Source organism: Scylla paramamosain, chromosome 25 (assembly GCF_035594125.1).
Source record: "Scylla paramamosain isolate STU-SP2022 chromosome 25, ASM3559412v1, whole genome shotgun sequence".
Classification (NCBI taxonomy): Eukaryota; Metazoa; Arthropoda; class Malacostraca; order Decapoda; family Portunidae; genus Scylla; species Scylla paramamosain.
Window position 1 is genome coordinate 5,210,001 of NC_087175.1, and position 27,500 is coordinate 5,237,500.

General features: G+C 39.5%; 1 protein-coding gene across 4 annotated transcripts in view; it reads left to right on the forward strand.

The window, feature by feature from the left end:
• Positions 1-27,500, forward strand: part of LOC135113152 (RYamide receptor-like) — a 119,915-nt gene that overhangs the window by 55,959 nt on the left and 36,456 nt on the right. The window contains exon 3 of one of the 4 annotated variants that reach the window (XR_010274731.1): positions 23,519-24,015. The exons of the other annotated variants lie outside the window; for them this stretch is intronic. The gene's annotated coding sequence lies outside the window, so the exon portion shown is untranslated. The remainder of the gene's footprint in view (positions 1-23,518; positions 24,016-27,500) is intronic. 4 annotated transcript variants of the gene reach the window in all.

The following is a 27,500-nucleotide window of genomic DNA, read 5'->3' on the forward strand; positions in this document are numbered from 1 at the left end:
CGCCTGCTTCACTGCGCCCACTTCAAATATTTACCACCTTCTCTGAGATTTCTCCACCACCCTCCGCTTTCAGTTTGACTCCTTCAGTTCACTCATCCTTCCATAGATAGGTAGATAGATAGATAGGTGTTTTATTGACCACAAAATGAACAAATTAAAAATGCCCGCTTGTTTGCATCCACTTCAAATATTTACCACGTTCTTTGAGACTTCACCACCACCCTCCACTTTCATATTCACTCCTTCCACTCACTCATCCTCCCATGCATTCCACAACTCTCGGCATCTTATCACATTCCACTCAGCAATCCACAAATTCAATCATACATTCCATCACGACCACCACATTAGTAATCTCTCCACCAGCCTTTCCTTCCACATGCATTACAGCAACAGTCCACTCACCCATACACCCACCGAGTCACGCCCATACACTCCACACGTGCCATTAGAATATCACCACATAAGAAACCTCCACAAGTTATATTATCTTCCACTACCACATCCACCTTATTGCTGTTCCACTCACCGCGACATCCCTCCAGTCACGGCCATGTATGTTTCGAAGCCTTATGCATTCCAGGCTCCTTCTCTTTGTTCTTTTCTGACTTAATATAATGTTATGATTTGAGTGTGATTTACATTGTGAGAAAAGGGATTTATCTAGTATGCTTTTATTTTTGTTTATTAATATCGTTTCTCTTGTGTGTGTGTGTGTGTGTGTGTGTGTGTGTGTGTGTAAAAAGCGGCAAGGGCAACAGAAAATACTCAAAGCCAGGTCATAAAGAATCATAGAAGATTGGAGGATAAGTGTCTTGAAACCTCCCTCCTGAAAGAACTCAAGTCACAGGAAGGAGGAAATACAGAAGCAGGCAGGGAGTTCCAGAGCTTACCAGAGAAAGGGGTGAATGAGTGAGAATACTGGTTAACTCTTGCATTACTACTACTACTACTACTACTACTACTACTACTACTACTACTACTACTACTACTACCACTACCTACCAAGTCATAAGGAGGAGGAAACACAGAAGCAGGGAGGAAGTTCCAGAGTTTACCAGAGTGACTTTCGTGAAATTACAAGTTTTACATTGTCATCAACAGTAAAAGAGCTTAATGTTCTCTCCAATATTTGACAACCTTCCAAATTACTCATCAGTTTTGTCCATCCCAATACATCCATCTATTAAATCAAGCCTTATTTATTCTGTCCATCTAACGAAAGCAAGATTCAACTCACATCTTCATTTTCATCACTTTCATTTAACTCTGAAATCCTCGACCTATTTTTTTTTTTTTTTTCCATCTACCTTCGACCTATTTTTTTTTTTTTTTCCATCTACCTTCAGCCTAACACTGTAATGCAAGGTTGCCAGCATCTTCACTCTCATTTTTTCACGGGTAAACTCTGGAAATCTCTAACCGTTCCTGTTTTTTTTGTTTTTTTTTCGCTTTCTGTTCTAACACCATCCAACTTGGTAACGCAAGAGGTCACCAGCACCTTCATTCTTTCATCCTTTTCACTGGCAAACTTTTGGACTCTGCTTGTTTGTTTGTTTGTTTATTTCTCTCTCTCTCTCTCTCTCTCTCTCTCTCTCTCTCTCTCTCTCTCTCTCTCTCTCTCATCTCTCTCTCTCTCTCTCTCTCTCTCTCTCTCTCTCTCTCCTTCCTGCGACATGAACTGTTTCTGAAGAGGAGAATCAAGACACGTGAAAAATTAAACAGGCCAACTTTTTTTTTTTTTTTCTTCCGTATTCTTTCCTGAGACTTATCGAGGGAACAGAAAATTAAGCGTTTTTCTTTTTATCATCATTTCCTTTCCAATTATTTTGTGCTTTAGTCCTGTCTCCACACGTAAAAGAAAAGAAATAAAATAAATAAAAAACTTGAAAACTCCCAAAATTTCCCAAGTCCCCAAAAGCAAACATATATACTTTTTCCACTTTCCCTCTAAACTTTTCTTTATTTTTTTGGAGGGAAACAGTGAAATTAAACAGATACACATCACATTTCCCTTTCATTACCTTTCTTTCCCATTTCCTTACCTCTCTATGCTTCTGCCTCGCCTAACACCAAAGGAAGAAAGAAAGAAAAGAGAAAAAATTGGCACTCAGACAAACTCCTCAGGTCAAATTTCCCCTACCACCCCCCTCCCCCCACCAACCTTCCCCTCAGGCGCCCCCCCCACACCAATATTGCCCCCCAGCAGAGTCTCGTGAGGATTATTAGACGTCTTATCATAGACTTTGTGAATGCTTGACTCTCCTGGGATATGGAGGAGGAGGAGGAGGAGGAGGAGGAGGAGGAGGAGGAGGAGGAGGAGGAGGAGGAGGAGGAGGAGGAGGAGGAGGACGACAAAGGTGGAAAAGAGGACGTACCAACCGGACAAAAGAGAGAAAGAGGGAGGGAGGGAGGGAGAGAAAGGGAAAGGAAAGAGAGAGAGAGAGAGAGAGAGAGAGAGAGAGAGAGAGAGAGAGAGAGTGAGAGAGAGAGAGAGAGAGAGAGAGAGAGAGAGAGAGAGAGAGAGAGAGAGAGAGAGAGAGAGAGAGAGAGATTGTACGTAGGAGGAATATAAAAAATAATAAAGAGTGAAATGAAAGAATTAACGAAAGGAATAAGAAAGAAAGAGAGATAAGAGAAAAGCAGGAAAACTTAAAGACAGGCAGATAAAAGGGAAAAACAGTGAAAATGAATGATTAAAACAGACCAATATAGGAACAGGAAAGAATTACAAAGAAACGAGAGAGAGAGAGAGAGAGAGAGAGAGAGAGAGAGAGAGAGAGAGAGAGAGAGAGAGAGAGAGAGAGAGAGAGAGAGAGAGAGAGAGAGAGAGAGTTATGGCTCAGTATTAATCACAAGACAACAACACCAAACAATAAAATACAACCAATAAATTACAATCTCTCTCTCTCTCTCTCTCTCTCTCTCTCTCTCTCTCTCTCTCTCTCTCTCCTCTCTCTCTCTCTCTCTCTCTCTCTCTCTCTCCTCTCTCTCTTTACTGATCTAAGTTGTCATTCATTTCCAGTTTTTCTTTTCATTTATCTCTCTATGCTTTTCTTCTTTTTCTTTCCATTTCTTATTCTTTCATGCCTTCATTCTTTCCTTATCTCTCTCTCTCTCTCTCTCTCTCTCTCTCTCTCTCTCTCTCTCTCTCTCTCTCTCTCTCTCTCTCTCTCTCCTCTCTCTCTCTCTCTCTCATCATAATTTAGACGTAATAAAGGCAATGGATTTTAATTGGTTGTTTATCATGTCCTATCAGAGATTACAGGTAAGAGAGAGAGAGAGAGAGAGAGAGAGAGAGAGAGAGAGAGAGAGAGAGAGAGAGAGAGAGAGAGAGAGAGAGAGAGAGAGGGAGAGGGAGAGGGAGATGGGGTCACGTACAGGATGGAGGCAGGGAGAGGGGAGGAGAGGTGGAGGGAATGCTATAATGGAGGAAAGAGGAATGGAGGGAAAAAGGAAGGCTAGAAGGAAATAAAGTGTTTTTTTTTCCTTCATTTCCTCCTTCCTTCACTGTTTCCTTTAATTTTTTATTTCTATTTTTTTTTTTTTCTTATTAGGGGGTTTAGTAAATTTTTGGTACTTTTCCTTTAATGCTTTACTATTTTCTCTCTCTCTCTGTTTTTTTTTCTCTACTTTCTTTTATTACTTTCTTGCTTTCTTCTCTGATTTCGTTTTTTTTTTGAGTAATAAAATTTTAGTGTGTTGTTTTCATTAATGTTTTTTTTCTCGTTTTCTATTTTTTTATTTTAATTGTTTATCTTGTTTTATTTTTATTTATTTATTTTTTTATTTATCTATTTTATTTATTTATTTTCATTTATTTATTTATCTATTTTATTTATTTATTTATTTATTTTTATTTTTTTTGAGTGGGGGAAGAAGAAAAGTATCTCTTTCATTTTCCTTTTTTTTTTTTTTTATATCAGGTATCATTTTTTATACAATTGTTCGAGTTTGGCTTTGTTTTGCCTCTTCCGTTTTATTGAATCCATTTAATCTGCTATCTTCCCTTTTCTTCCATTTTTTTTTCTTTTCATTTGTGAAGGGGAACTGTTTTATTATACTATTCATTGGGTTTCAGTCAGTGTACAGTCTTTTTTTTTTTCTAGTATTACAGTTTCACCTTTCGTTTCATTCAATTCGGACTATTTTAATTAACCCTTTCAATGCATTTTAACACACCTTTCCTGGAATCATTTGCCATTCAGATATTGCTTTATGTCGTACAGTCAACTCCAAAAGACATATTTGCCTACACTACTTATATTCTTTTAATCTCATTTTCTTTTCTCCAGGGTGTTTTAAAAAGATCTTGTGCAGTTCTTTGGTTGTCGTTGCAATGAAAGGCTTGATTTTTCTCCTTTTTTTTTCCCATTTTCCCTTAATTTCCTCAGTTCACCCATTTTCACCCTCAGTTTCATTCAATACCTTTTCGTTTCCTCATTCCTTCCTTCTTGGCTTAAGTCTCTCTCACCCTGTTTGTTTCAGTTTTTACTAGTTTACTTTTTCTCCAACATCTTCCTCCGATTTCCCTTTAAGTTTCGCCCATTTTCACTACAATTCCCTCTCACTCTCATTCCCTCCCCATTTCCTTCAAAACACCCCATTCCCTTCCACGAAACACACCAGTTACCTCCCAGAACCACCCCAACACACCCATTCCTCCCCAAACACCTCAAAATAAGGCAAAAATTAAAAACTAACACAAAATCAAAGTAAAAAAAAATATCTCAGGGAAAATAAAGTCAACTAACCATTAAAGTAGACAAAGAGACGTACACTAAACTAAAACATAAATAAATAAATGAATAAATAAATAAATCATCCAAACTCACAGTCTCACTTTCGCTCACTCACTCATCTTGTTTCGTTCATCAATTTTCACTATTTTTTTTTCTCTCTATCTTCCCCAACCACAAGCACTTCCCCTCCCCCCCCCTCTCTCTCTCTCTCTCTCTCTCTCTCTCTCTCTCTCTCGCTGTGTCCTTTCAATTAACGTCACTTTCACACACTGTTCCTCTGGTCCCCTTCCTTCAGCTGCAGTCTCTCCGCCACAATGCCCCTCACTCACACACTCAGTGCCTCAAGCATCCTCAGATAGCGCCCTTCACTCGTTCTGAGAATCTCTGCACCAGCTCGTCTTCATCTGGGGCAACATGGGCTGTTAAGTTTGCTGCAGGAGAGAAAGGCTAGTGTTAGTGATACCGGAGGAGGAAGAGGAGGAGGAGGAGGAGGACAAAAGGACTGCAAGGAACACAAAGGAAAAAAAACAAAGTCACAGAAAAGGAAGAGGAGTAACGGGAAAAAAAGTGACAAGGAAAACAAAAGGAAAAACATAAAGATGCAAAGGAGGAGGAGGAGGAGGAGGAGGAGGAGGAGGAGGACGTAAAAACCAAGAGAATGAAAGAAATGAAGAAACAATTAAACAGGAAACAGTGTCGAGTGAAAAGAGGAGGAGGAGGAGGAGGAGGAGGAGGAGGAGGAGGAGGAGGAGGAGGAGGAGGAGGAGGAGAAAAACAAAGCAACACAAAGAACGCAAAGGAAAAACAAAATCAAAACAGTAGAAACAAAATGTGCAAGAGGAGGAGGAGGAGGAGGAGGAGGAGGAGGAGGAGGAGGAGGAAGAGGAGGAGGAGGAGGAGGAGGAGGAGGAGGAGGAGGAGGAGAGCTTAAGTTAAATCCAGAACTAAGCTGAAAACCATACACGCCAAACACATCACTATAACAACAGGAGAAAGCAAGTCGAGGCCACCCGGATGCGTATTACTGAGGCTCTGACGTCTGTTCCCCTTCCCTCTGATTGGCTGGGCTTGGCTGCGTGGCTTCCAATAAGAGTGTTCCGCCAGAGTTCGAATCCCAGGCCACCGCGGAATCTCATTGGCCAATATCTTCCAGTCAACATTTCCTTGATGTTTCAAATACGACAAAGCAATTTAGCTCGAAAACCTTCCTTCAGCTTTCCTTCAGATCATGTTGTCAGTGTGTGTGTGTGTGTGTGTGTGTGTGTGTGTGTGTGTGTGTGTGTGTGTGTGTGTGTGTGTGTGTGTGTGTGTGTGTGTGTGTGTGTGTGTGTGTTTTTTTTTTTTTTTTTTTTTTTATGTAGGAAGGATACTGGCCAAGGGCAACAAAAATCTAATAAAAAAAATGCCCACTGAAATGCCAGTCCCTAAAAGGGTCAAAGCAGTGGTCAAAAATTGGTGGATAAGTGTCTTGAAACCTCCCTCTTGAAGGAATTCAAGTCATAGGAAGGTGGAAATACAGAAGCAGGCAAGGAGTTCCAGAGTTTACCAGAGAAAGGGATGAATGATTGAGAATACTGGTTAACTCTTGCGTTAGAGAGGTGGACAGAATAGGAGTGAGAGAAAGAAGAAAGTCTTGTGCAGCGAGGCCGCGGAAGGAGTGGAGGCATGCAGTTAGCAAGATCAGAAGAGCAGTTAGCATGAAAATAGCGGTAGAAGACAGCAAGAGATGCAACATTGCGGCGGTGAGAGAGAGGCTGAAGACAGTCAGTTAGAGGAGAGGAGTTGATGAGACGAAAAGCTTTTGATTCCACCCTGTCTAGAACAGCAGTATGAGTGGAACCCCCCCAGACATGTGAAGCATACTCCATACATGGACGGATAAGGCCCTTGTACAGAGTTAGCAGCTGGGGGGGTGAGAAAAACTGGCGGAGACGTCTCAGAACACCTAACTTCATAGAAGCCGTTTTAGCTAGAGATGAGATGTGAAGTTTCCAGTTCAGATTATAAGTAAAGGACAGACCGAGGATGTTCAGTGTAGAAGAGGGGGACAGTTGAGTGTCATTGAAGAAGAGGGGATAGTTGTCTGGAAGATTGTGTCGAGTTGATAGATGGAGGAATTGAGTTTTTGAGGCATTGAACAATACCAAGTTTGCTCTGCCCCAATCAGAAATTTTAGAAAGATCAGAAGTCAGGCGTTCTGTGGCTTCCCTGCGTGATATGTTTACCTCCTGAAGGGTTGGACGTCTATGAAAAGACGTGGAAAAGTGCAGGGTGGTATCATCAGCATAGGAGTGGATAGGACAAGAAGTTTGGTTTAGAAGATCATTAATGAATAATAAGAAGAGAGTGGGTGACAGGACAGAACCCTGAGGAACACCACAGTTAATAGATTTAGGAGAAGAACAATGACCGTCTACCACAGCAGCAATAGAACGGTCAGAAAGGAAACTTGAGATGAAGTTACAGAGAGAAGGATAGAAACCGTAGGAGGGTAGTTTGGAAATCAAAGCTTTGTGCCAGACTCTATCAAAGGCTTTTGATATGTCCAAGGCAACAGCAAAAGTTTCACCAAAGTCTCTAAAAGAGGATGACCAAGACTCAGTAAGGAAAGCCAGAAGATCACCAGTAGAGCGTCCTTGACGGAACCCATACTGGCGATCAGATAGAAGGTTGTGAAGTGATAGATGTTTAAGAATCTTCCTGTTGAGGATAGATTCAAAAACTTTAGATAAGCAGGAAATTAAAGCAATAGGACGGTAGTTTGAGGGATTAGAGCGGTCACCCTTTTTAGGAACAGGTTGAATGTAGGCAAACTTCCAGCAAGAAGGAAAGGTAGATGTTGACAGACAGAGCTGAAAGAGTTTGACTAGGCAAGGTGCAAGCACGGAGGCACAGTTTCGGAGAACAATAGGAGGGACCCCATCAGGTCCATAAGCCTTCTGAGGGTTTAGGCCAGCGAGGGCATGGAAAACATCATTACGAAGAATTTTAATACGAGGCATGAAGTAGTCAGAGGGTGGAGGAGAGGGAGGAACAAGCCCAGAATCATCCACGGTAGAGTTTTTAGCAAAGGTTTGAGCAAAGAGTTCAGCTTTAGAAATAGATGTGATAGCAGTGGTGCCATCTGGTTGAAGTAGAGGAGGGAAAGAAGAAGAAGCAAAGTTATTGGAGATATTTTTGGCTAGATGCCAGAAATCACGAGGGGAGTTAGATCTTGAAAGGTTTTGACATTTTCTGTTAATGAAGGAGTTTTTGGCTAGTTGGAGAACAGACTTGGCATGGTTCCGGGCAGAAATATAAAGTGCATGAGATTCTGGTGAAGGAAGGCTTAAGTACCTTTTGTGGGCCACCTCTCTATCATGTATAGCACGAGAACAAGCTGTGTTAAACCAAGGTTTAGAAGGTTTAGGACGAGAAAAAGAGTGAGGAATGTACGCCTCCATGCCAGACACTATCACCTCTGTTATGCGCTCAGCACACAAAGACGGGTCTCTGACACGGAAGCAGTAGTCATTCCAAGGAAAATCAGCAAAATACCGCCTCAGGTCCCCCCAACTAGCAGAGGCAAAACGCCAGAGGCACCTTCGCTTAGGGGGATCCTGAGGAGGGATTGGAGTGATAGGACAAGATAAAGATATGAGATTGTGATCGGAGGAGCCCAACGGAGAAGAAAGGGTGACAGCATAAGCAGAAGGATTAGAGGTCAGGAAAAGGTCAAGAATGTTGGGCGTATCTCCAAGACGGTCAGGAATACGAGTAGGGTGTTGCACCAATTGCTCTAGGTCATGGAGGATAGCAAAGTTGTAGGCTAGTTCACCAGGATGGTCAGTGAAGGGAGAGGAAAGCCAAAGTTGGTGGTGAACATTGAAGTCTCCAAGAATGGAGATCTCTGCAAAAGGGAAGAGGGTCAGAATGTGCTCCACTTTGGAAGTTAAGTAGTCAAAGAATTTCTTATAGTCAGAGGAGTTAGGAGAGAGGTATACAGCACAGATAAATTTAGTATGAGAATGACTCTGTAGTCGAAGCCAGATGGTGGAAAACTCGGAAGATTCAAGAGCGTGGGCACGAGAGCAGGTTAAGTCATTGCGCACATAAACGCAGCATCCAGCTTTGGATCGAAAATGAGGATAGAGAAAGTAGGAGGGAACAGAAAAGGGGCTATTGTCAGTTGCCTCAGACACCTGAGTTTCAGTGAGGAAAAGAAGATGAGGTTTAGAAGAGGAGAGGTGGTGTTCTACAGATTGAAAATTAGATCTTAGACCGCGAATGTTGCAGAAGTTAATGAAGAAAAAGTTGAGGGGGGTGTCAAGACACTTACGGTCGTCGACGGAAAGGCAGTCCGACCTGGGGACATTTATGGTCCCCTCCCCAGATGGGGACTCCGAGGCTGGTGTAGGAGTCGCCATGATTTTAAAATTTTTTGAGTGAAGGGTGTGTGTGTTATTAGGTGCTTGTAGTTTTGTGTGGAGGAAGAGAGTTGTGTAGTGTTTCTTGGTGCTTTCTGACGTTTCTCTGTTTTGTAGTACTTTTTTCGCTTTTTTTTTTGTGTGTGTGTGTTTTTTTGTTATTTGTATTTTTTTATATAAATATTGATATAAAATTAGCGTCTATAGGAGTTTTTTTTACCCTTTACTTATTTTGACACTTTTTAGTATTTTATTTTTTTTTTAGGAGGGAAGAATTTCTTGGTTTGCGTTTTTTGTTGTTGTTATTTCTTTTCTTTCTTTCTTTTTCTTTTTTTTTTCGTAAGAGGTTTGAGAGATGGACACACAATACAACTTCCCCGGCAGCTTTCATACAAAATCCCCAATGTTTCTATTATGATCTGAAGATGACAGGGTAATAATGTGTCCTGCAGCCCTCACGTCCACGCCTCAGCTCCCATGATGCACCACACAATGACAGGACAGTAATACGAACACTCAGGTCAATGGAGGTGAAAAGAAGGTCAAAAAGGTCACAGGAATACAAAAGGAAACACAAAACCAGCAGAAAAGGAGGAGGAGGAGGAGGAGGAGGAGGAGGAGGTAAAGAACCAAGAGAATGAAGAAAATGAGGAAACAAACAAGAAACATCAAGAAACAGTGCTGAGAGAGAAAAAAAAAAAAGGCTGAGGAGGAGGAGGAGGAGGAGGAATACAAAAGGAATACAAAGGAAAGCCAAACAGCAACAGACCTTTTGGTCCTTGCAAGGCTGTTTGGTAACTACTTCTAGCTAGCTACAGGGAAGAGAGACAGGACAGCACAGCAGAAGGCTCCTCCCCACCCACCACTCCCTCCAGCTTGCGCTGACATGGAAATAGTTGGGAAAAGTACCATGCAGTATGGAAAAACTGACATGGAATTTTCATAGGAAAGGATGAAAGGAAGTTCTACTATTCACCCCATGGTGAACTCTGTACGCCTATCTGAAAGTTAATGTAATTTATAATAAAGCTGGTGTCTGTAAAATGAGTTTATTAGTGAATTTAATAATCATTTGGACAAGAAGAGAGTTTGTTAAGGATTTGCTTTAAAATATTTGTCTATTTTGTTTTTGAATGATTCAACAGAATTGCTGTTCACAATTTCTGCAGGAAGTTTATTCCATATATTTACTATACGATTAAAGAAAAAATGTTTGGCCTCGTGGGATTTAAATCGTTTGGGTATAATCTTAAATCCATTATTTCTTGTTAGGTTAGAATGATCAATGGTAAAATATTTATGTGCATCAATGTTACTATATCCTTTGAAAATGTTGAACACTTCAATTAGGTCTCCTCTTATCCTGCGCTTTGTTAAACTAAGTAGGTTTAGTTCTTGCAGTCGTTCCTCATACGGCTTATTACGCAATCTTGGAATCATCTTTGTGACTCTGCGCTGTATCTTCTCTAGTTTTTCAATGTCTTTTTTGTAATATGGTGACCAGAACTGTACACAGTATTCTAGATGAGGGCGGCGGCAATGCCGTGAGCTTTTACTTTACTGATGAGTCTCTTATGGGTACTGATGAGTGTCTTATGGGGAACAGTGTCGAAAGCTTTCTGGAAATCAAGGTAGATAATATCAACAGCTTTTGTCTCGTCATACGAGTTAAATACTTCATAAAAGAAGTCTAGTAAGTTTCGTTAAGCAGGAACGCTTGGTTCTGAAACCGTGTTGCGAATCCTTTATGATTTTATTTTCTTCTAAATATTTAACAATTTTATCTCCGATTATTGACTGATCGGTCTGTAATTGGTTGGGAGAGATTTATTTCCTTTTATAAAGATTGGCGTGACACTTGCTAGTTATCATTCGTGGGAACTTCACCCGCTAGTAAAGTTTTATTGAGTAAAATCGTAAGCGGTTTCAGGAGCTCATTTCTTGCTTCTTTAAGAAGCCTGGGTGATATCTTGTCTGGCCCGGCTGTTTTGTTTACGTTCATGCTCTTCGTGACTGAGAGGATTTCATTTTCTGTGATGATGAAGTCCGACAGCGTGGTGCCTCGTGACTGAGTCGTGGAGGAGGAGGAGGAGGAGGAGGAGGAGGAGGATAGCATAAGTAAACCCTGGACACCATACAGATAAAGTTTCCTATCATTAAATCACTAATACGGAATCTTAAGAGACAAAAGAACGATCACACAAGATGGGGCCAGATGTACTGCTGACACCTCACAGATCGACCTTCATACATCTAAATTAACACGAAATCTTAAGAGACAAGACGAGGAATACACGAAACTGGACTAAACTTAGCACATTACTGATGCCTCGTAGATTAACCTCCTTATAGCTCAATTATTATGGAATCTCAAGAGAACTGGGGGCCGAGGACATGAGATAGGACCAAACTACGAACATTACTGACAGGGGAGGTTATAGTACTCATAGGACGACGCAAATGCAAAACCAGACAGGGAGTTCCAGAGTTTACCAGAGAAAAGGATGAATGACTGAGAATACTTTTTAACTCTTGCATTAACGAGGTGGACAGAATAGGGGTGGAAGTAGAAGGTGTTGTGCAGCGAGGTAGTGGAGGGAAGGGAGGAGATTAATTGACATCTAACAGTACTATGAGACACGTTAAGCCACTCATTCAACACCAAGGTATCTAGCACAGCCAAAACAAGACTAGATGCAGAAAAAAAAGGCTTGAATTAATCCATCCATCACTGGTCTCTCCCTGTCAGTGGCGCCTTTCAAACTAATTTTAACTTCTATCCCAACACTTTTATTAACACTGAGAAGCCACAGGAGTGCAAAGACGATTAAGAGAGGAGGCTAAGAAAAAAGAAGTTGAAGAAGGGTAGCAATGGAATGGAGGATAGATAGAGAAGTAAAGCTTGTGTTGAAAGTAAAGGAGAAAGAGAGGAGGTAAATGAAGACTGGAGGAAGGATGGGGGTGATAAACATTACAATAAGAGAGAGATTAGAAATAAACTGAGTGAAGGAGCGACACGATGGAAAGGCGAAAGAATCAATGACAACTTGCATCACAGATAATTAAGACTGAGAGAACACAGAAGTCAAAAGAAAAATGGGGCAAAAAACTAAGAATACAGTGATGGGATGCAGAAGGGACAGAGAAGTGAAGCATGTCTTGGAATGGGAAATGAAAGACTACAGGGGACAGAAAAGGAATAGACAAGAGACGTAAGGGAATATATATGCAAAGGGAACAGGAGAGGAAGGAATAAATGAAGAGAGGAGAAGTGAAGGAGTGGAAGACATTACGTACGAGTTGAGGTGGAAACTAAAGGAGAGAGTGGAAAGGATAAACAGTAATCTTAACAAGTATCACATAATTAAAATCGAGAAGCCGTAGAAGTCAAGAGGTGAATAAGAGAGGAAGATGAAATATAAAGTCATGTTGTGAATAGAAGGAAGGAGGGATGGAGAAGTAAAGATGGAGGAGGAGGTGGAGCAAATGAAAGAGTGGGGGAACATTGCAATAAGTGGGAGCTTAGGTGGAAACTGATGAAGGCTTGACAGAGTGGAGAGGTTGTGAAGTGCAGGAAATAATATTGGGTGGAGGTAAAGGCGGAAACAGGAAGCAAGGAGAGGAGGAATGGTCAACGCAGTCCTGGAAAAGAGCAAATGTATTCAGAAATTATATGACGGGAAACAAACAAACAAACAAACAATCAAAAAAAACAAACAAACAAACAAACAAACATGCACGTTATTAAAATTTGGAATTTGGCTCGAGAGAGAGAGAGAGAGAGAGAGAGAGAGAGAGAGAGAGAGAGAGAGAGAGAGAGAGAGAGAGAGAGAGAGAGAGAGAGAGAGAGAGAGAGAGAGAGAGAGAGTCTTCTAAAAGTATTCAGCAAATATGACAAGTTGGAAAAAGTGTTAGCAAATGTTTCAAAATGTTTAGAAAAATAAAAAAACATTTTAAACGAAAACCCGAAACGTAAAAGGGAAAAATTAAAAGATACGAATGCAAAATACGAACCCAAAAGACACGAGGATAAATTAAAACGAAACAAAACAAAAACAGACACATGAACAAACACATGGACGGATGACGTAATGAATAAACTGAAAAAGAAATAGACAAAAAAAAAGTAGACAAATGAAAACAGACAAATGAAAATACAAAAAACCACAAGATACACAAACAAACAAACAAACAAACAAACAAACAAACAAACAGGCACACATATAAACAGACAGACAGACAGATAGACAACGGACATAATTCATCAAACCAAAATAAAATCAAATAAAAAAAGAAGAAAAAAAGACGAAAAAGTCAAAACAACCCAACAAGAACAGGAATAACATCGACACCAATAAACAAATACACAAAACAATAAAAGAAAGAAAAAAAATGAGGAAAAAAAAGAGAAAGGAAAAGAAATACATCCCAATAAACTAATTCACGTAAATAAATAATAAATAAATAAATAAATAAATAAATAAATAAATGAAATAACAGAATCAACTCCTACAACATGAACTTAAAAAAAAACAAAACAATAAACAATGAAAAGATTGGACAAATTAAATATATTAATTAGATATAATAACCATCAGGAGGAGGAGGAGGAGGAGGAGGAGGAGGAGGAGGAGGAGGAGGAGGAGGAGGAGGAACACAAAGGATGAAGAGAAGGAGCAAAAGGACGAAAAAAGGAGGAAGAGGAAGACACAAAAACACAAAGGAACACACAGGAAGAGGAGGAGGAGAAGGAGGAGGAGAAGGAGAAAGAGGAGGAAAAGGAAAAGGAAGAGAATGAACACAAACGGACACAAAGGAAGGAGGAGGAGGAGGAGGAGGAGGAGGAGGAGGAGGAGGAGGAGGAGGAGGAGGAGGAGGAGGAGGAGGAGGAGGAGGAGGAGGAGGAGGAGAAAGAAAAAGAGAAAGAGGAAGAAAACGATGAAGAACAAGAACAAGAAGAACAAGAACAAGAAGAACAAGAAGAACGAGGAGAAGAGGAATTAGTCACACACCACACACACACACACACACACACACACACACACACACACACACACACACACACACACACACACACACATATCCCATCTCCCTGTCTGAGTTTCACCGCGTTTCACCAGAGCTGTCGTAAACAAGGGGAAGGAAAGAGAGCTGAGGGGGAGGAGGGGGAAAAGTAAGTAAATAGAATAGTACCTGTTTTCCCTTGTCTATTAAAGGAATTGAGGGGAAAAAATGATGGGAAAAAAATCAAGTGAAAGACGAGAAAGGAGAGGATGGAGGGGAGGGGGAAAAAGGGAGGATAAATTGCTTCTTTCCCTCTGTATTTAAGGGAGTAAGGACGACAATTGTGATACTGCCCGAGGGGAAATGGGAGGAAAAGGACGTTGAGAGGAGAAAGGAAAGGTGCTTAGAGGGCAAATGGCATGGAAAGTCACTCAAGAGGGTTATTTGTATACAAGATTATGGGAAATATATTATGAAGAAAATGATAACAGTAGATAAATAAATAAACAAATAAATAAATAAATAAATAAATAAATAGATGAATAAATAAATAAATAATGAAAATGCTGTAAATGTGTCCTTAAAATAATAATTAAATGTTATGGTGAAAAAAAAAATACATACCAAAAATTAAAAGAAAAAAAATAAGATAGAGAAAAAATATTATAAGAAAAAAAAAGCTTACGTGAACAGTAGGCAACAAACTTAATAAAAATAAATAAAATAAATAAATGGCAAATTAACACCCTGAAATAACTGTCTGACACGAAATGCAGCAAAAGTTAGAATTAAAACAGAAATTCATAACAAAAAAAACTGGAAAAAAGTTAAAAGCAACAGTAAGTCACAAATACATTAAAAAAAAGAAATAGATAGATAGATAGATAGATAGATAGATAGATAGATAGATAGATAGATAGATAGATAGTAAGACAGACAGACAGACAGGGAGACAAATAGAAAGACAGACAGATAGATAGATAGACCAATTGATAGATACATATAGGATATTCAGATAAACAGGAGAGAGAGAGAGAGAGAGAGAGAGAGAGAGAGAGAGAGAGAGAGAGAGAGAGAGAGAGAGAGAGAGAGAGAGAGAGAGAGAGAGAGAGAGAGAGAGAGAGAGAGAGAGAGAGAGAGAGCAGCAGGGAATGGGAAATTAAAAAGAGTTTAGGTGACAGAAAGAAGATAAAGGGATTTATTTTAAGAGAGAGAGAGAGAGAGAGAGAGAGAGAGAGAGAGAGAGAGAGAGAGAGAGAGAGAGAGAGAGAGAGAGAGAGAGAGAGAGAGAGAGAGTAAAAGGGATCACGAGTATTGCTGAGGATTTAAAGTGAATAAGCTAAGGGTTTTTAAAGGATTATATAGAAGAAATGTGGAGTTTTTCTTGTAAATTGAGAGAAATGTGAAGTTTTGGGTTGTAAATTACAGAAAATGGGGTGTTGTGAGTTTTGAGTGGAGAAAAAAATAAAAGCTGGTGATAAATTGAGTTTTATTAGATTACTTGAATTGGAAGTTAGTTATTGAAAGTTATTTATTGGAAGTTATGAAATTAAAGTAAAAAAAAAAATGGAGGTTGTGAAATTAGTGTCACAAATTGGATATCAGAAGGTGGAAGTAAAAAAATAAATAATGTAAATAAAAAATGGAATAAAAAAAATAAAAGTAAAAATAACGACAATAAATGGAAGTAAAAAGTAACAATAAAATAATGTAAAAAAATGGAAGTATAAAAATAAAAATAAATAAATAAAAAATGGAAGTTAAAAAAATACAAAAAAAAATGGAAGAAAAATGGAAGTGGAAAAAAATGAAAGTAGAAAATTGAAGTAAAAGAAATGAAAGTGAAAATAAAAAAAATAAAAAAAATGGATGTCAAAAATGTAAGTAAATAAAAATGAACCTCAAAAAAACGGATGAAAAAAAAACAGGGAAATCACAAATAAAAAAAATATATATATAAATAAATAAAACAGAAATCAACAAAAGATAGCATGAACAATTTTAGTCAACAAACTCACAAACTTCTGAAATATTCCACTCCCTATTTTTAATCAACAACCACCACCACCACCACCACCACCACCATTATAGTGCTAAGCCAATTCTTTTTTTTTCTTTCCTTTTATTTTTACGGTTATATAAAATTTTCCTTTCATGTTTGGCCTTTCATCCTCCACCACCACCACCACCACCACCACCACCACTGAGTTTCTGAGCTACAACTTGGAAGCAGCGAAGAATTTTGAGTGATAAATGCATAAAGACGTGACTCATAAAGGATTAAGTGGATGAGTGGTGGATTTGTAAAAAGTTAGAGAGAGAGAGAGAGAGAGAGAGAGAGAGAGAGAGAGAGAGAGAGAGAGAGAGAGAGAGAGAGAGAGAGAGAGAGAGAGAGAGAGAGAGAGAGAGAGAGAGATAAACAAGACACAAGAAATAAAGAAAGCAAAATGAAATACAAACTAAGAAAAAGAAAGTTTTAAGAGAGAAAGAAGAAAGGGAAAAAATAATAAGTTGAAGGCAATAAAAACAAAGACGTATAGAGAAAGAAGGAGGGGAAAATGAAGGAAACTAAGAAGAAAGAGAGTTTCAAGAGGGAAAGTAGAAAGAGGGGATAAACAAGCTGAAACTATTGTAATAAAAAAGAAAGATATGTAGGAAAAAATAAATGAAAATGAATAAAACTAAGAAGAAAGACAATTTTAAGACAGGAAGCAGAGAAAATGAGAAAAATTAAGGGGAAAATAAATAAAACTAACAAGAAAGATAAATTTCAAAGGAAAGGCACGAAGAGGAAAAAAAAATGAATCGAAGAGAAGAATCTGTGTGGGAAAAGGTAAAGGCGACGCAAGGAAGAAGGAAGTAGGGAGAGAAAATGTAAAAGAGGAAATAAGAGGAAAGGAAAGAGGATTTATGAGTGGAGAAGCGCTGAGGGGAAATAAGAAGATATGTTGCGAGGAAACTGAAAAAAAAAAAAACTGTGACAATAAATGGAGACGGAAGTAGCAGAATAAAATAGCGAGAAAGAGAAAGTGGGAGAGAAAAAGAGGAGGAGGAGGAGGAGGAGATGAAACAGAAAGAGATAAAAAAAATAATCAAGAGATCATAAAAAACAAAAAAATAATGATAGTAACAACGAAAAAGAAAATAAGAATTGAGAAAACTGAGAAGAAGAAGAAAAATGAAGAAAATATTTAGACAGAAAAAAAAGATAGGAAGAATAACAAGAATGGAAGAAAAATTAGTACGAAAAAAAAGTAAAAAAGGAGGGAGAGAAAATGAAAGAAGGGAGAAATTTGAGAGAGAAGGAAGAAAAATAATGGAAATAATAATAAAGAAGAGAGAAAAATCAAGATGGGGAAGATAACAATAGTGAAAGAAAGAGAATATGAAAAGAAGAGAAAGAGAAAAAGACAGAAAGGAGAGAAAAGAAGACAAAAAAATATGAAAATAAAAAAAATCAAGATATCAGAAAAAAATAGAAGAATGAAAGGAAAGATAGAGAGAAGGAAGAAGAGAAAATAAAAAACGAACGAAGGAAAGAAAATTACGTTTCTGAAAGGGAAAGGTGAGATTAATGGAGAAGATTAAAGAGACGAAAAGAGACGTCAGGAGATGGAAGAGATAGCAACTGGTAACCTGAGAAATAGTGAAAAAAAGAAAGATAGAGAAGTGAGGAGGAAAACCAAAGGACAAAATTACTTAGAAAGAGTGATAAAGAGATAGAAAGAAATTAAGAGATCAAGAAAAAGATGGGAAAAAAGATGAAAAAGATTATTGAACAGAATATCAAGGGTGGAAAGGGACAAGAAATAAGGAAAATGGAAAAAAAAAAGATGTGAAAGGAAAAATAAAGAGAAAAGAGGAGAAAGTTAGAGAAATGTGAAAAATGAAAGAAGAGAAAAGAAGTGAAACGAAAATGAAAGAGGAGAAAGCAAGGGGAAACATAAAAGAAAGATAAAAGAAGGGAAAATAAGAGGAAACATATGGAAAAAAAGGAAAGAGACACGAAGGAAAAACGTTAGAAAAGAAATATAAAAAATCAAAAAAATAGTAAAGGGGAAAAGCGGGAAAAACGAAAAAAAAAAATAGAAAGTGATACAAGAAGAAAAAGGAAAAGTAGAAAGAAAAAATATGAAAAGAGGAATAAAAGAGAAAACAGGAGGAAAAAAAGATAAAAACATAAAAAGTAGCAGAAAGGATGATGGAAAAAGAATTGGAAAGAAAAAAAAAAGGTGGAGAGAGAGAGAGAGAGAGAGAGAGAGAGAGAGAGAGAGAGAGAGAGAGAGAGAGAGAGAGAGAGAGAGAGAGAGAGAGAGAGAGAGAGAGAGAGAGAGAGAGACTAGAAAACAAGAAAAATAAAAATAAATCAGGTGAAAAGATCAAGAAACGAGAAAAAAAGAGTAAAAGTGGAAAAGTGGAGAAAAGAACAAAATAAATGAAAAGAGAAAGAAAGGAGAAAACAGTAAAAAAAGGAGAAAAGTAAAAAAAAAAATAGAGAAAAAGAAGTGGAGACGAAAAAAAATATGAAAAGAGGAAGAAAGGAGAAAACAAGTGAGGAAAAAAGTAAAAAAAAAAGGGGAAAGAAATGGAGACGGAAAAAAAACTGATGAAAAGAGGAAACAAAAAGATAATATAAGTGAAAAAAGACAAAAAAAGATGGAAAAGAAAGGCAAACAGAGAAAAGAAGGGAAAACAAGTGGAAAAATGGCAAAAGAGAGGCGGAAAGAAGGAAGACATCTCGGTGAAAGGGTTCTCAAGAGCAGGAAGGAAGGAGGAAAGGAAGAGGTGGCGGGAATGGGCAGCGGGAAGGGGACGGAAGGGGGACGGAAGGGGGACCTCAAGACGGAAATAGATCAAGGTTTTAGAATTTTTTCGAGAATGAGAAGCTGGAATGTGTTTATTTATGTTGAGGTGAGTAAACTGTTTGTGTGTGTGTGTGTGTGTGTGTGTGTGTGTGTGTGTGTGTGTGGATGGGCTGGTGGGTAACGTGTATGAAAGAAATGGTTAAGGTACAAAATCTCTCTCTCTCTCTCTCTCTCTCTCTCTCTCTCTCTCTCTCTCTCTCTCTCTCTCTCTCTCTCTCTCTCTCTCTCTCTCTCTCGTTAGCCAAACCACATTGCCCTAACTGCCTCATAAAGAGATGCAGTTAATCACTCAGACAGCCTATTACATCGTCTCCATCACCACCATCACCACCATCACCCCCATCACCACCACAGGGATAGTGACACAGTTACCGCGGATAATTGGAACATTAAACTGATTGGATTCTTCTATGATCTTATTTATTCCCTCTCACTCACTCACTCACTCACTCACTCACTCATCGATTATCTCAAGGAAGTAACTGTGGGTGGGTCTCTCTCTCTCTCTCTCTCTCTCTCTCTCTCTCTCTCTCTCTCTCTCTCTCTCTCTCTCTCTCTCTCGCAATCATGCAGTCAAAACTTTTCCTTCGTTTTTTTTTCCATTCCCATTTTCATTTTTTCCTCACAAACTACACCAGTATATATTTTCTTTCAATAGCATTTTTTCACCACCATTATTTTTTCACTCCTATGCCAAAAAAAAAAAAATAAATAAATAAATAAATAAAATGAAGTGACGGAAATGCATTACAAGAGTTTCCAGACACGCTAATATCAACGAGTGCACTTTTTATTCCGCTCTCTCTCTCTCTCTCTCTCTCTCTCTCTCTCTCTCTCTCTCTCTCTCTCTCTCTCTCTCTCTCTCTCTCTCTCTCTCTACAATAGCCATGAATATCCAGGTAAGGTACACTCAGGGCATTAAGTGGTTCTCCCCCTCGCCCTGTGGCCTAAATAATGTGGAGAGGAACGAAGTATTTTGGAACAGCAATGTTAAGCAATGGATGAGGTGGAGAGTTTCGTTCATCCTGGGAGGTGTTCGTTCAGGGCGTGGCAAGATATTTTCTGGGCTAGAGGGAGTTGAGGTTTATGAATGTGCTGCTACATTATTTTTTTCTTTTCTTTTTCATCTATGTATTTCACTGTTTTTCGTTCTTCTTATGTATCTACTCTATTATTTTTTTTTCCTATTTATTTATTTATTTATTTATTTTATTTATTTATTTATCTTTTTTTACATTTTCATCGATATTTTTCTTTCCTTTTTTTTTGTAATTCGTTTCGTTTTTTTTTCATTCTTTACCTTTATTTCTGCAAGCTTTCTTTTTTTCTCGTTTCGTTCTTTTTTTCTTTTCTTTTTAAGGATTTTTTTCCTTTTTTTTTTTACAGGTTTTTCTTCTTTACAGATCTGAAGAAAAATTTTTGAGTCTGAATTATTCTTTATTTTTACAGAAGCAGGAAAAGAAGATAGATAAATAGATAGATAGATATAGATAGATAAACAGACATATAAACAGACAGACACAGAAAGACAGACAGACAGTTAAATAGATAGATAGATAGATAGATAGATAGATAGATAGATAGATAGATAGATAGATAGGTAGATAGATAAAATGATAGAGATATACAGATTGGAAGACAGATGGGTAGACAGACAGACAGTTAAACAGATAGATAGACAGACAGATAGATAGATAGATAGATAGATAGATAGATAGATAGATAGATAGATAGATAAAATGATAGAGATATACAGATTGAAGACAGATGGGTAGCTACATAAATAAATAAAGATAAACAGATAGACAAATAGACAGAAAGATAGATAGGTAAATAGATAGATATACTACTAAAGAAATGAACAGGCAAACAGATAAATATATATACACACAAATATACATATAAATAAACATAGAGAAACAAAGAAGGATTTGTAAAGACCATTACAGCTTCCTCTCAGCTTGATGTAATGATCTTGTGCAAGTGTAGACAAGAGTATTGAAAGACTAATCCCTCTCCCAGCAAAAGGCGCCACCGAATTAACCCTTTGAGTACCGAATTAACCCTTTGAGTACCGAATTAACCCTTTGAGTACCGAATTAACCCTTTGAGTACCGAATTAACCCTTTGAGTACCACATCAGCTCACTTTCACTACGGATACCATTAACAAACTGTATAAAGATTTCTGTTGCACTGAGGGAGATGAAGATACCCTCTAAACACTTGTCAGCTTGTAATATATCTGCCTTTACTGGTTTCCTGATTTATATACGACTTTTGTGAAGCTTTGCAAGTGTATCTGGTGCTGGACATTTGACCTTTGATGAGTAAAACCGTACAGAGTTACTGAACATAAAATTTACACGTGTCATTAGGAGCTAAAGGATTAAAACAAAAGGACATGCACACACACACACACACACACACACACACAGAGGAACAGATCACCACACACACACACACACACACACACACACACACAGCTCATCAACCAGCATTATATCGCCCTTTACTCCTTCCGTAATTAATAATAGATGATTTTGTGAAGCTTCGAAAGTATATCTGGTGCTGAACGGGTTAAGTCGTTTTAGTGTTTGTAGTTTGACTTTTGATGAGTAAAACTGTGAATAATTGCTGAACATAAAATTACATCTGTCATTACCAGTTGAAGGGTTGCAACAAAGGACATGCATACAGACACACAGACAGGGGAACAGATCGCCTGACACACACACAGCTCAAAAATAAATGATAAATAAAGAAAGGGGACAAAAAAATTAAACAGGTCCATAACAAAATTGATACTTAACGAGTGTAATCTGTGACATGATGATGATGATGATGATGATGATGATGATGATGATGATGATGATGATGATGATGATGATTGATGATGATGATGATAGAAAGTGTTACGAGTTCGCCACACTTTTCTCTCTCTCTCTCTCTCTCTCTCTCTCTCTCTCTCTCTCTCTCTCTCTCTCTCTCTCTCTCTCTCTCTCTCTCTCTCTCTCTCTCTCTCTCTCTCTCTCTCTCTGCCCCCATCTAATCTACCCCTTTAATCTCCTCTTCCCTCCTCATCCTTCTTCTCTTCCCTCCTCATCCTCCTCATCTTCCCTCCTCCTCCTCCTCCTCCTCCTCCTCCTCCTCCTCCTCCTCCTCCTCCTCCTCCTCGACCTCGACCTCGTCCTCCTCCTCGACCTCGTCCTCGTCCTCCTCCTCATCCTCCTCCACCTCCTCCTCTCTTTACCTATCCCCCCCTCCTCTCTCTCCTAAAGTCAGGCTATCAAATAGTGAGAGAGAGAGAGAGAGAGAGAGAGAGAGAGAGAGAGAGAGAGAGAGAGAGAGAGAGAGAGAGAGAGAGAGAGAGAGAGAGAGAGAGAGAGAGAGAGAGGAAATAAGGTTAAAAAGTAGAAAAATTGGAGGCATTTTCTACACTCTTCGAATAATGATGATGCTGGTGGTGGTGGTGGTGGTGGTGGTGGTGGTGGTGAGACAATGACGATGATGATGATGATGATGATGATGATGATGATGATGGTGATGCTAAAGAGTAAAACACCTCAAAACTCCACAAAAAAAATACAGATGATAATAATGATAATGAAGAAAACATTAAAGATAATGATAGCAATACTAATGATAACGGAGATGGAAGGAAGGAAGGAAGGAAGGAAGGAAGGAAGGAAGGAAGGAAGGAAGGAAGGAAGGAAGGAAGGAAGGAAGGACAAGAACAAAAAAAACAAAGAAGGAAAGAAAGAAAAAGAAAGAAGGAAGGAAGAGAGGAAGGAAGAAAAGAAAAAAACAAACAGGCAGGAGAGGAGAGCGAAAGGAAAATGAAAGAAAGAAAAAGACGAGAAAAGAAAAAGAAAAAAAGGACATAAGAGAAAAAAAGGAAAGGGGAAAAAGGGAACGGAAGTGTAGGGAAGGAAAATGTAAATAAAAACACACACACACACACACAAAAAGAAAAAATATATATTCACAGACTAAACAAACAAGATAATGATGTTGATGAGGTTGATAGACAGATAAGCAGAGAGAGAGAGAGAGAGAGAGAGAGAGAGAGAGAGAGAGAGAGAGAGAGAGAGAGAGAGAGAGAGAGAGAGAGAGAGAGAGAGAGAGAGAGAGAGAGAGAGAGAGGACACAGTGGAAAAAAAAAGGAGATAAATGGAGGTAGGGTAGGGTTTTGCGTAGGCAGGAAGGAGAACAGGCTGGGTAGGTTAGTGGAGCAGAGAGAGAGAGCGGGAGAGCAGGCTAGGTGGATCTGAATAGCCGCGAGGAAGAAGTGCAGGATATGTGGATTAGTTAGGTAGGTAGAGAGAAGATAGAGATTGCAGGCTGGACAGGTAGGTTAGGTTAGGTTAGGTTAGGTTAGGTTAGATTAGGTTAGGTTAGTTGGATATTTAGGGGAAAGATAGACAGTGCAATGGGTTTGGTTAGGTTAGGTGAGGTAGGTAGGCGGAGCAGGCTAACACAGGCTGATATTGATGTTACAGACGGTAAAGATGATGGCAGCCTGCGTGATAGCCTACACACTGGCTTGGCTGCCACTCAACCTGTACATCGTGGCCGCTGACCTGCCCGGCGGCCTGCTCGACCTGCTTCCGGAGGGCGTGCACATCCTGCTGTTCTTCACCGTGCACAGCCTGGCCATGTCCCACACGTGTTACAACCCCGTCATATATTTCTGGATGAGCGGGCAGTTTCGCCACGCCTACTACCGCGTCCTGCCCTGCCTGCACCGCCTGCCCTTCACTACAGGCCACTCAGACGGGGCATCCAGTCGCCAGGTCACCAGTAAATGCGAGGCTCAAGTGTGTGTCGCGAGGGAGGCACCTGGTGGTCACGAGGGCTCACCAATTAACCTTCAGGTGCTTGTGTCTCGTGACGGCTCCAGTGCTCGCTACCACCACCATCACCACCATGACTGCCAAACCCTCAGGACTTCTGCTACTAACGCTGCTACCACTGCAAGCCGGCATCTCGAGCTCCTGTATGTAAAATCTTTTCCTCAGCACGTCTGTCTTGTTCTATGCACGGAGGACACCGCCTGCAGTTCTCACCTAAGCATCGAGGCGCACAGTCTGTTTTACTCTCAACCCGCGTGTGTCTGTCTGTCTCTACTCTCAACAGCCGGGAGATGGGAGCTACTGGGGTTTTCTTGGTTTTTCATGGAGGTTTTCAATGGGTGGTTTTTAAGGATGTTTTCAAGGGTTTTCAAGGGTTTTCAAAGGAAGGTACTGGGGTTTTCATGATCAAGGGTGTTTTTCAGGCTACTTTTAAGTGTTTTCAAAGGGAGTTACTGGGGTTTTTCGAGGGTATTTTCAAGGGCGTTTTCAAGGGTGTTTTTGTGCTTCTAGTGGTAGTTTGCAAGAGTACTGCATCGTTACAGCTAAAAATACCTTAGTTTAACGAGGGTACCTTAACAATAGTACACAAAGCACCCACAGAACACGACTTGTCATCTGTGTGGCCTCTGAGAGTGGTCGCGGCGAGAGAAACGTTTCATCCACGCTTCCAACAGGTTGCAGTGGAGGTTAATGGTGTTTTCGAGGGTGTCTTCACGCCTCCAGTTAAATCTTAGCAAGGTTTCGGCAAAAAAAAAAAAAAAAAAAAAAAAAACAGCCCTGAGAACCAGACTTATCCTTGTGGCCTTCCTGGTGAGGGGAACATCTTAACTTATTTTCAATCTGCTGCGGTGAGAGCTGATGGGGTTTCCAAGGGTGTCATCGTGTTTCCACCTTTAGTTTAGATCAGTTTCCGCAACAAAACACCCTTGAGAACCGGTAAATCATCCCTGCGGCCCTTGTAACCAAGTCCTGGAGAGAGAAATGTTTCGTCTACACTTTTAAAAGATTGCAGTGGAAATTAATGGCGTTGTCAAGGGTGTTTTCATGTCTCCAGTTATAGTTTACCGAGGTTTCCGCAACAAAACACCACTGAAAACCCGACTCGTCATCCCAGCGGCCTCTGTAAGCAGTCCCGTTGAGAAAGTGTTAAAGAATAAAGCCTTTGTCTGACCGCCCCCCAACCCACCGCGTCAGCTCTGCACGGATCTGCCTTCTCTTTGCACAGCCACTCCTGCAGACACGCCCCAGCTACCACGTGAACACCGGATTTACTCGGAATTTAGGAGTCTTCGAGTCTATTCAGGCCTTCCTTCATACTGTACTTTACCGTGACACTCTTGTACTTGGAGATTGTTCAGCTAAGTTTTCTCTTTTCTTTCCCTTATTCAAACTTTACTTCATCTAACTTAAACTAACAGCCAGCTAATTTTTTTTTTATTTTCCTTCTTTTTTTATTTTATCTACCTAACCTAATTTGCCTAACACGTTTTTTTTTTCTTACTCTCTCATTTAACCTTAGTTCACCTAACTTAACCTAACAAACAGGTGAGGTTTTTTTTTCCCTCTTCTCTTCTTTCTCTAATTTAACTTTACTTAACCTAACAGACACCAAAGTTTGTTTTCTTTTCCTTTACTTGTTCAACGATACTCAACAAAACCTAATTTAATATAACCTAACCTAACCCAACTTAACCTAACACAAACCTAACCTAACAACACACACCACAACACGCACCACAACACACACCACAACACACACCACAACACACACCACGACACGCACCACGACACGCACCACAACACACACCACAACACACACCACAACACACACCACAACACGCACCACAACACACACCACAACACACACAACACACACCACAACACACACCACAACACACACCACAACAACAGAACTGTCCCAAACAAAACAAAACAACAACAAAAAAAAAAACATAACACAAACATACCAAGTTCTGGGGAGCTTCCTTTACCTCCATGCCTCCTTTCCTCCCTCTCCCCCTCTCCTTCCCTCCCTCTTCCTGCCTGCCTGCCTGCCTGCCTGCCTCTCCTTCGCCTCCAGCCTGCTCTGCCTGCCCTTAAAGATGACCTGGCGCACGTGTAGGTCACATGTAGGTTACGGTGACACGCGCGGCTCTTCAGTGACGTTCGATTCTGTAACAATTCACTGTGACGTCTTCCTTTATCATGAGAGAGAGAGAGAGAGAGAGAGAGAGAGAGAGAGAGAGAGAGAGAGAGAGAGAGAGAGAGAGAGAGAGAGAGAGAATGCGACCTCCTACCAGTAAGTTACCATTATCATCACCAGCAACTATATTAAAAAAATAAAGGAAAACAAAACCCAGAGAGAGAGAGAGAGAGAGAGAGAGAGAGAGAGAGAGAGAGAGGGGGGTATCTTTCCAAGCTGTGCAATTCAAGACTATTAGCTGAGTGAGATTGCAAATTGTTACGAGGATTGTGGGAGGGATTTTCGAGCACCGGAAGGGTTCACGTGCCTGTTGACTGCCTGCTAACTGCCTGACTGCCTACTTGCCTGCCTGCCTGCCTACTTGCCTGCCTTCCTGCCTGCCTGCCTGCCTGCCTGTCTGTCTGCTTGCTTGTCTGCCTACCTGTCTGCCTGCTCTGTAAAATAACTACTCTTAGATTATAATGACTCGTGTATTTAATCTATTTATCTACTAACTTACCTGCTCATCTTACCCTAACTTAATCTAACCTAACCTAATCTAACCTAACCTAACCTGACCTGACCTAACCTAACCTAACCTAACCTAATCTAACTTAATCTAACTTAATCTAACGTAACTTAATCTAACATAATCTAACCTAACCTAACCTAACCTAACCTAACTTAATTTAACCTAACCTAACCTATCCTAACTAACATAAACTAACTAACCTGACCTAACCTAACTAACCTAATCTAACAATCTAACCTAACCTAACCTAACCTAACCTAACCTAACCCAACTTAACCAACAGCTAACTCTATCTATCTGACCTTACCTAACTTAACGAACGCACCTACAAGCTTAACATAACCTATTTGCTAACAACTTAACCTAACCTACAGCTAATTTCATGTAACCTGTCCTAACCTAACCTAACCTAACCTAACCTAACCTAACCTAACCTAACCTACAGCTAATTTCATGTAACCTAACCTAACCTAACCTAACCTAACCTACAGCTAATTTCATGTAACCTAACCTAACCTAACCTAACCTAACCTAACCTAACCTAACCTAACCTAAACTTAACCTACCCTAACCTACCTTAAAGCATAAAACGAGATGAAAAAAAAAACACTAATGACATTGTGAAAAAAAATTGTATAAGTTAATTGCTTTGGAACATTATCACAAAAAAGGATAGAGAAATATTTACCATTACGAGGAAAGAAAAGAGAGCAAGTATGTAATATCATCAAAAATATTAACAGGCGTGAATATAACATTGCAAAACGAGAACAGATGTGGAATATTATTGAAAAAGGAAGTTAGGTATTTTTCTTTTCTTTTCTTTTCTTTTTTACGCAAGGTACAGTCTGGTAACTCATCCACCCCCGCACACCTGTCATCAAAAAGATCATGAACCAAAAAAGAAAAAAAAA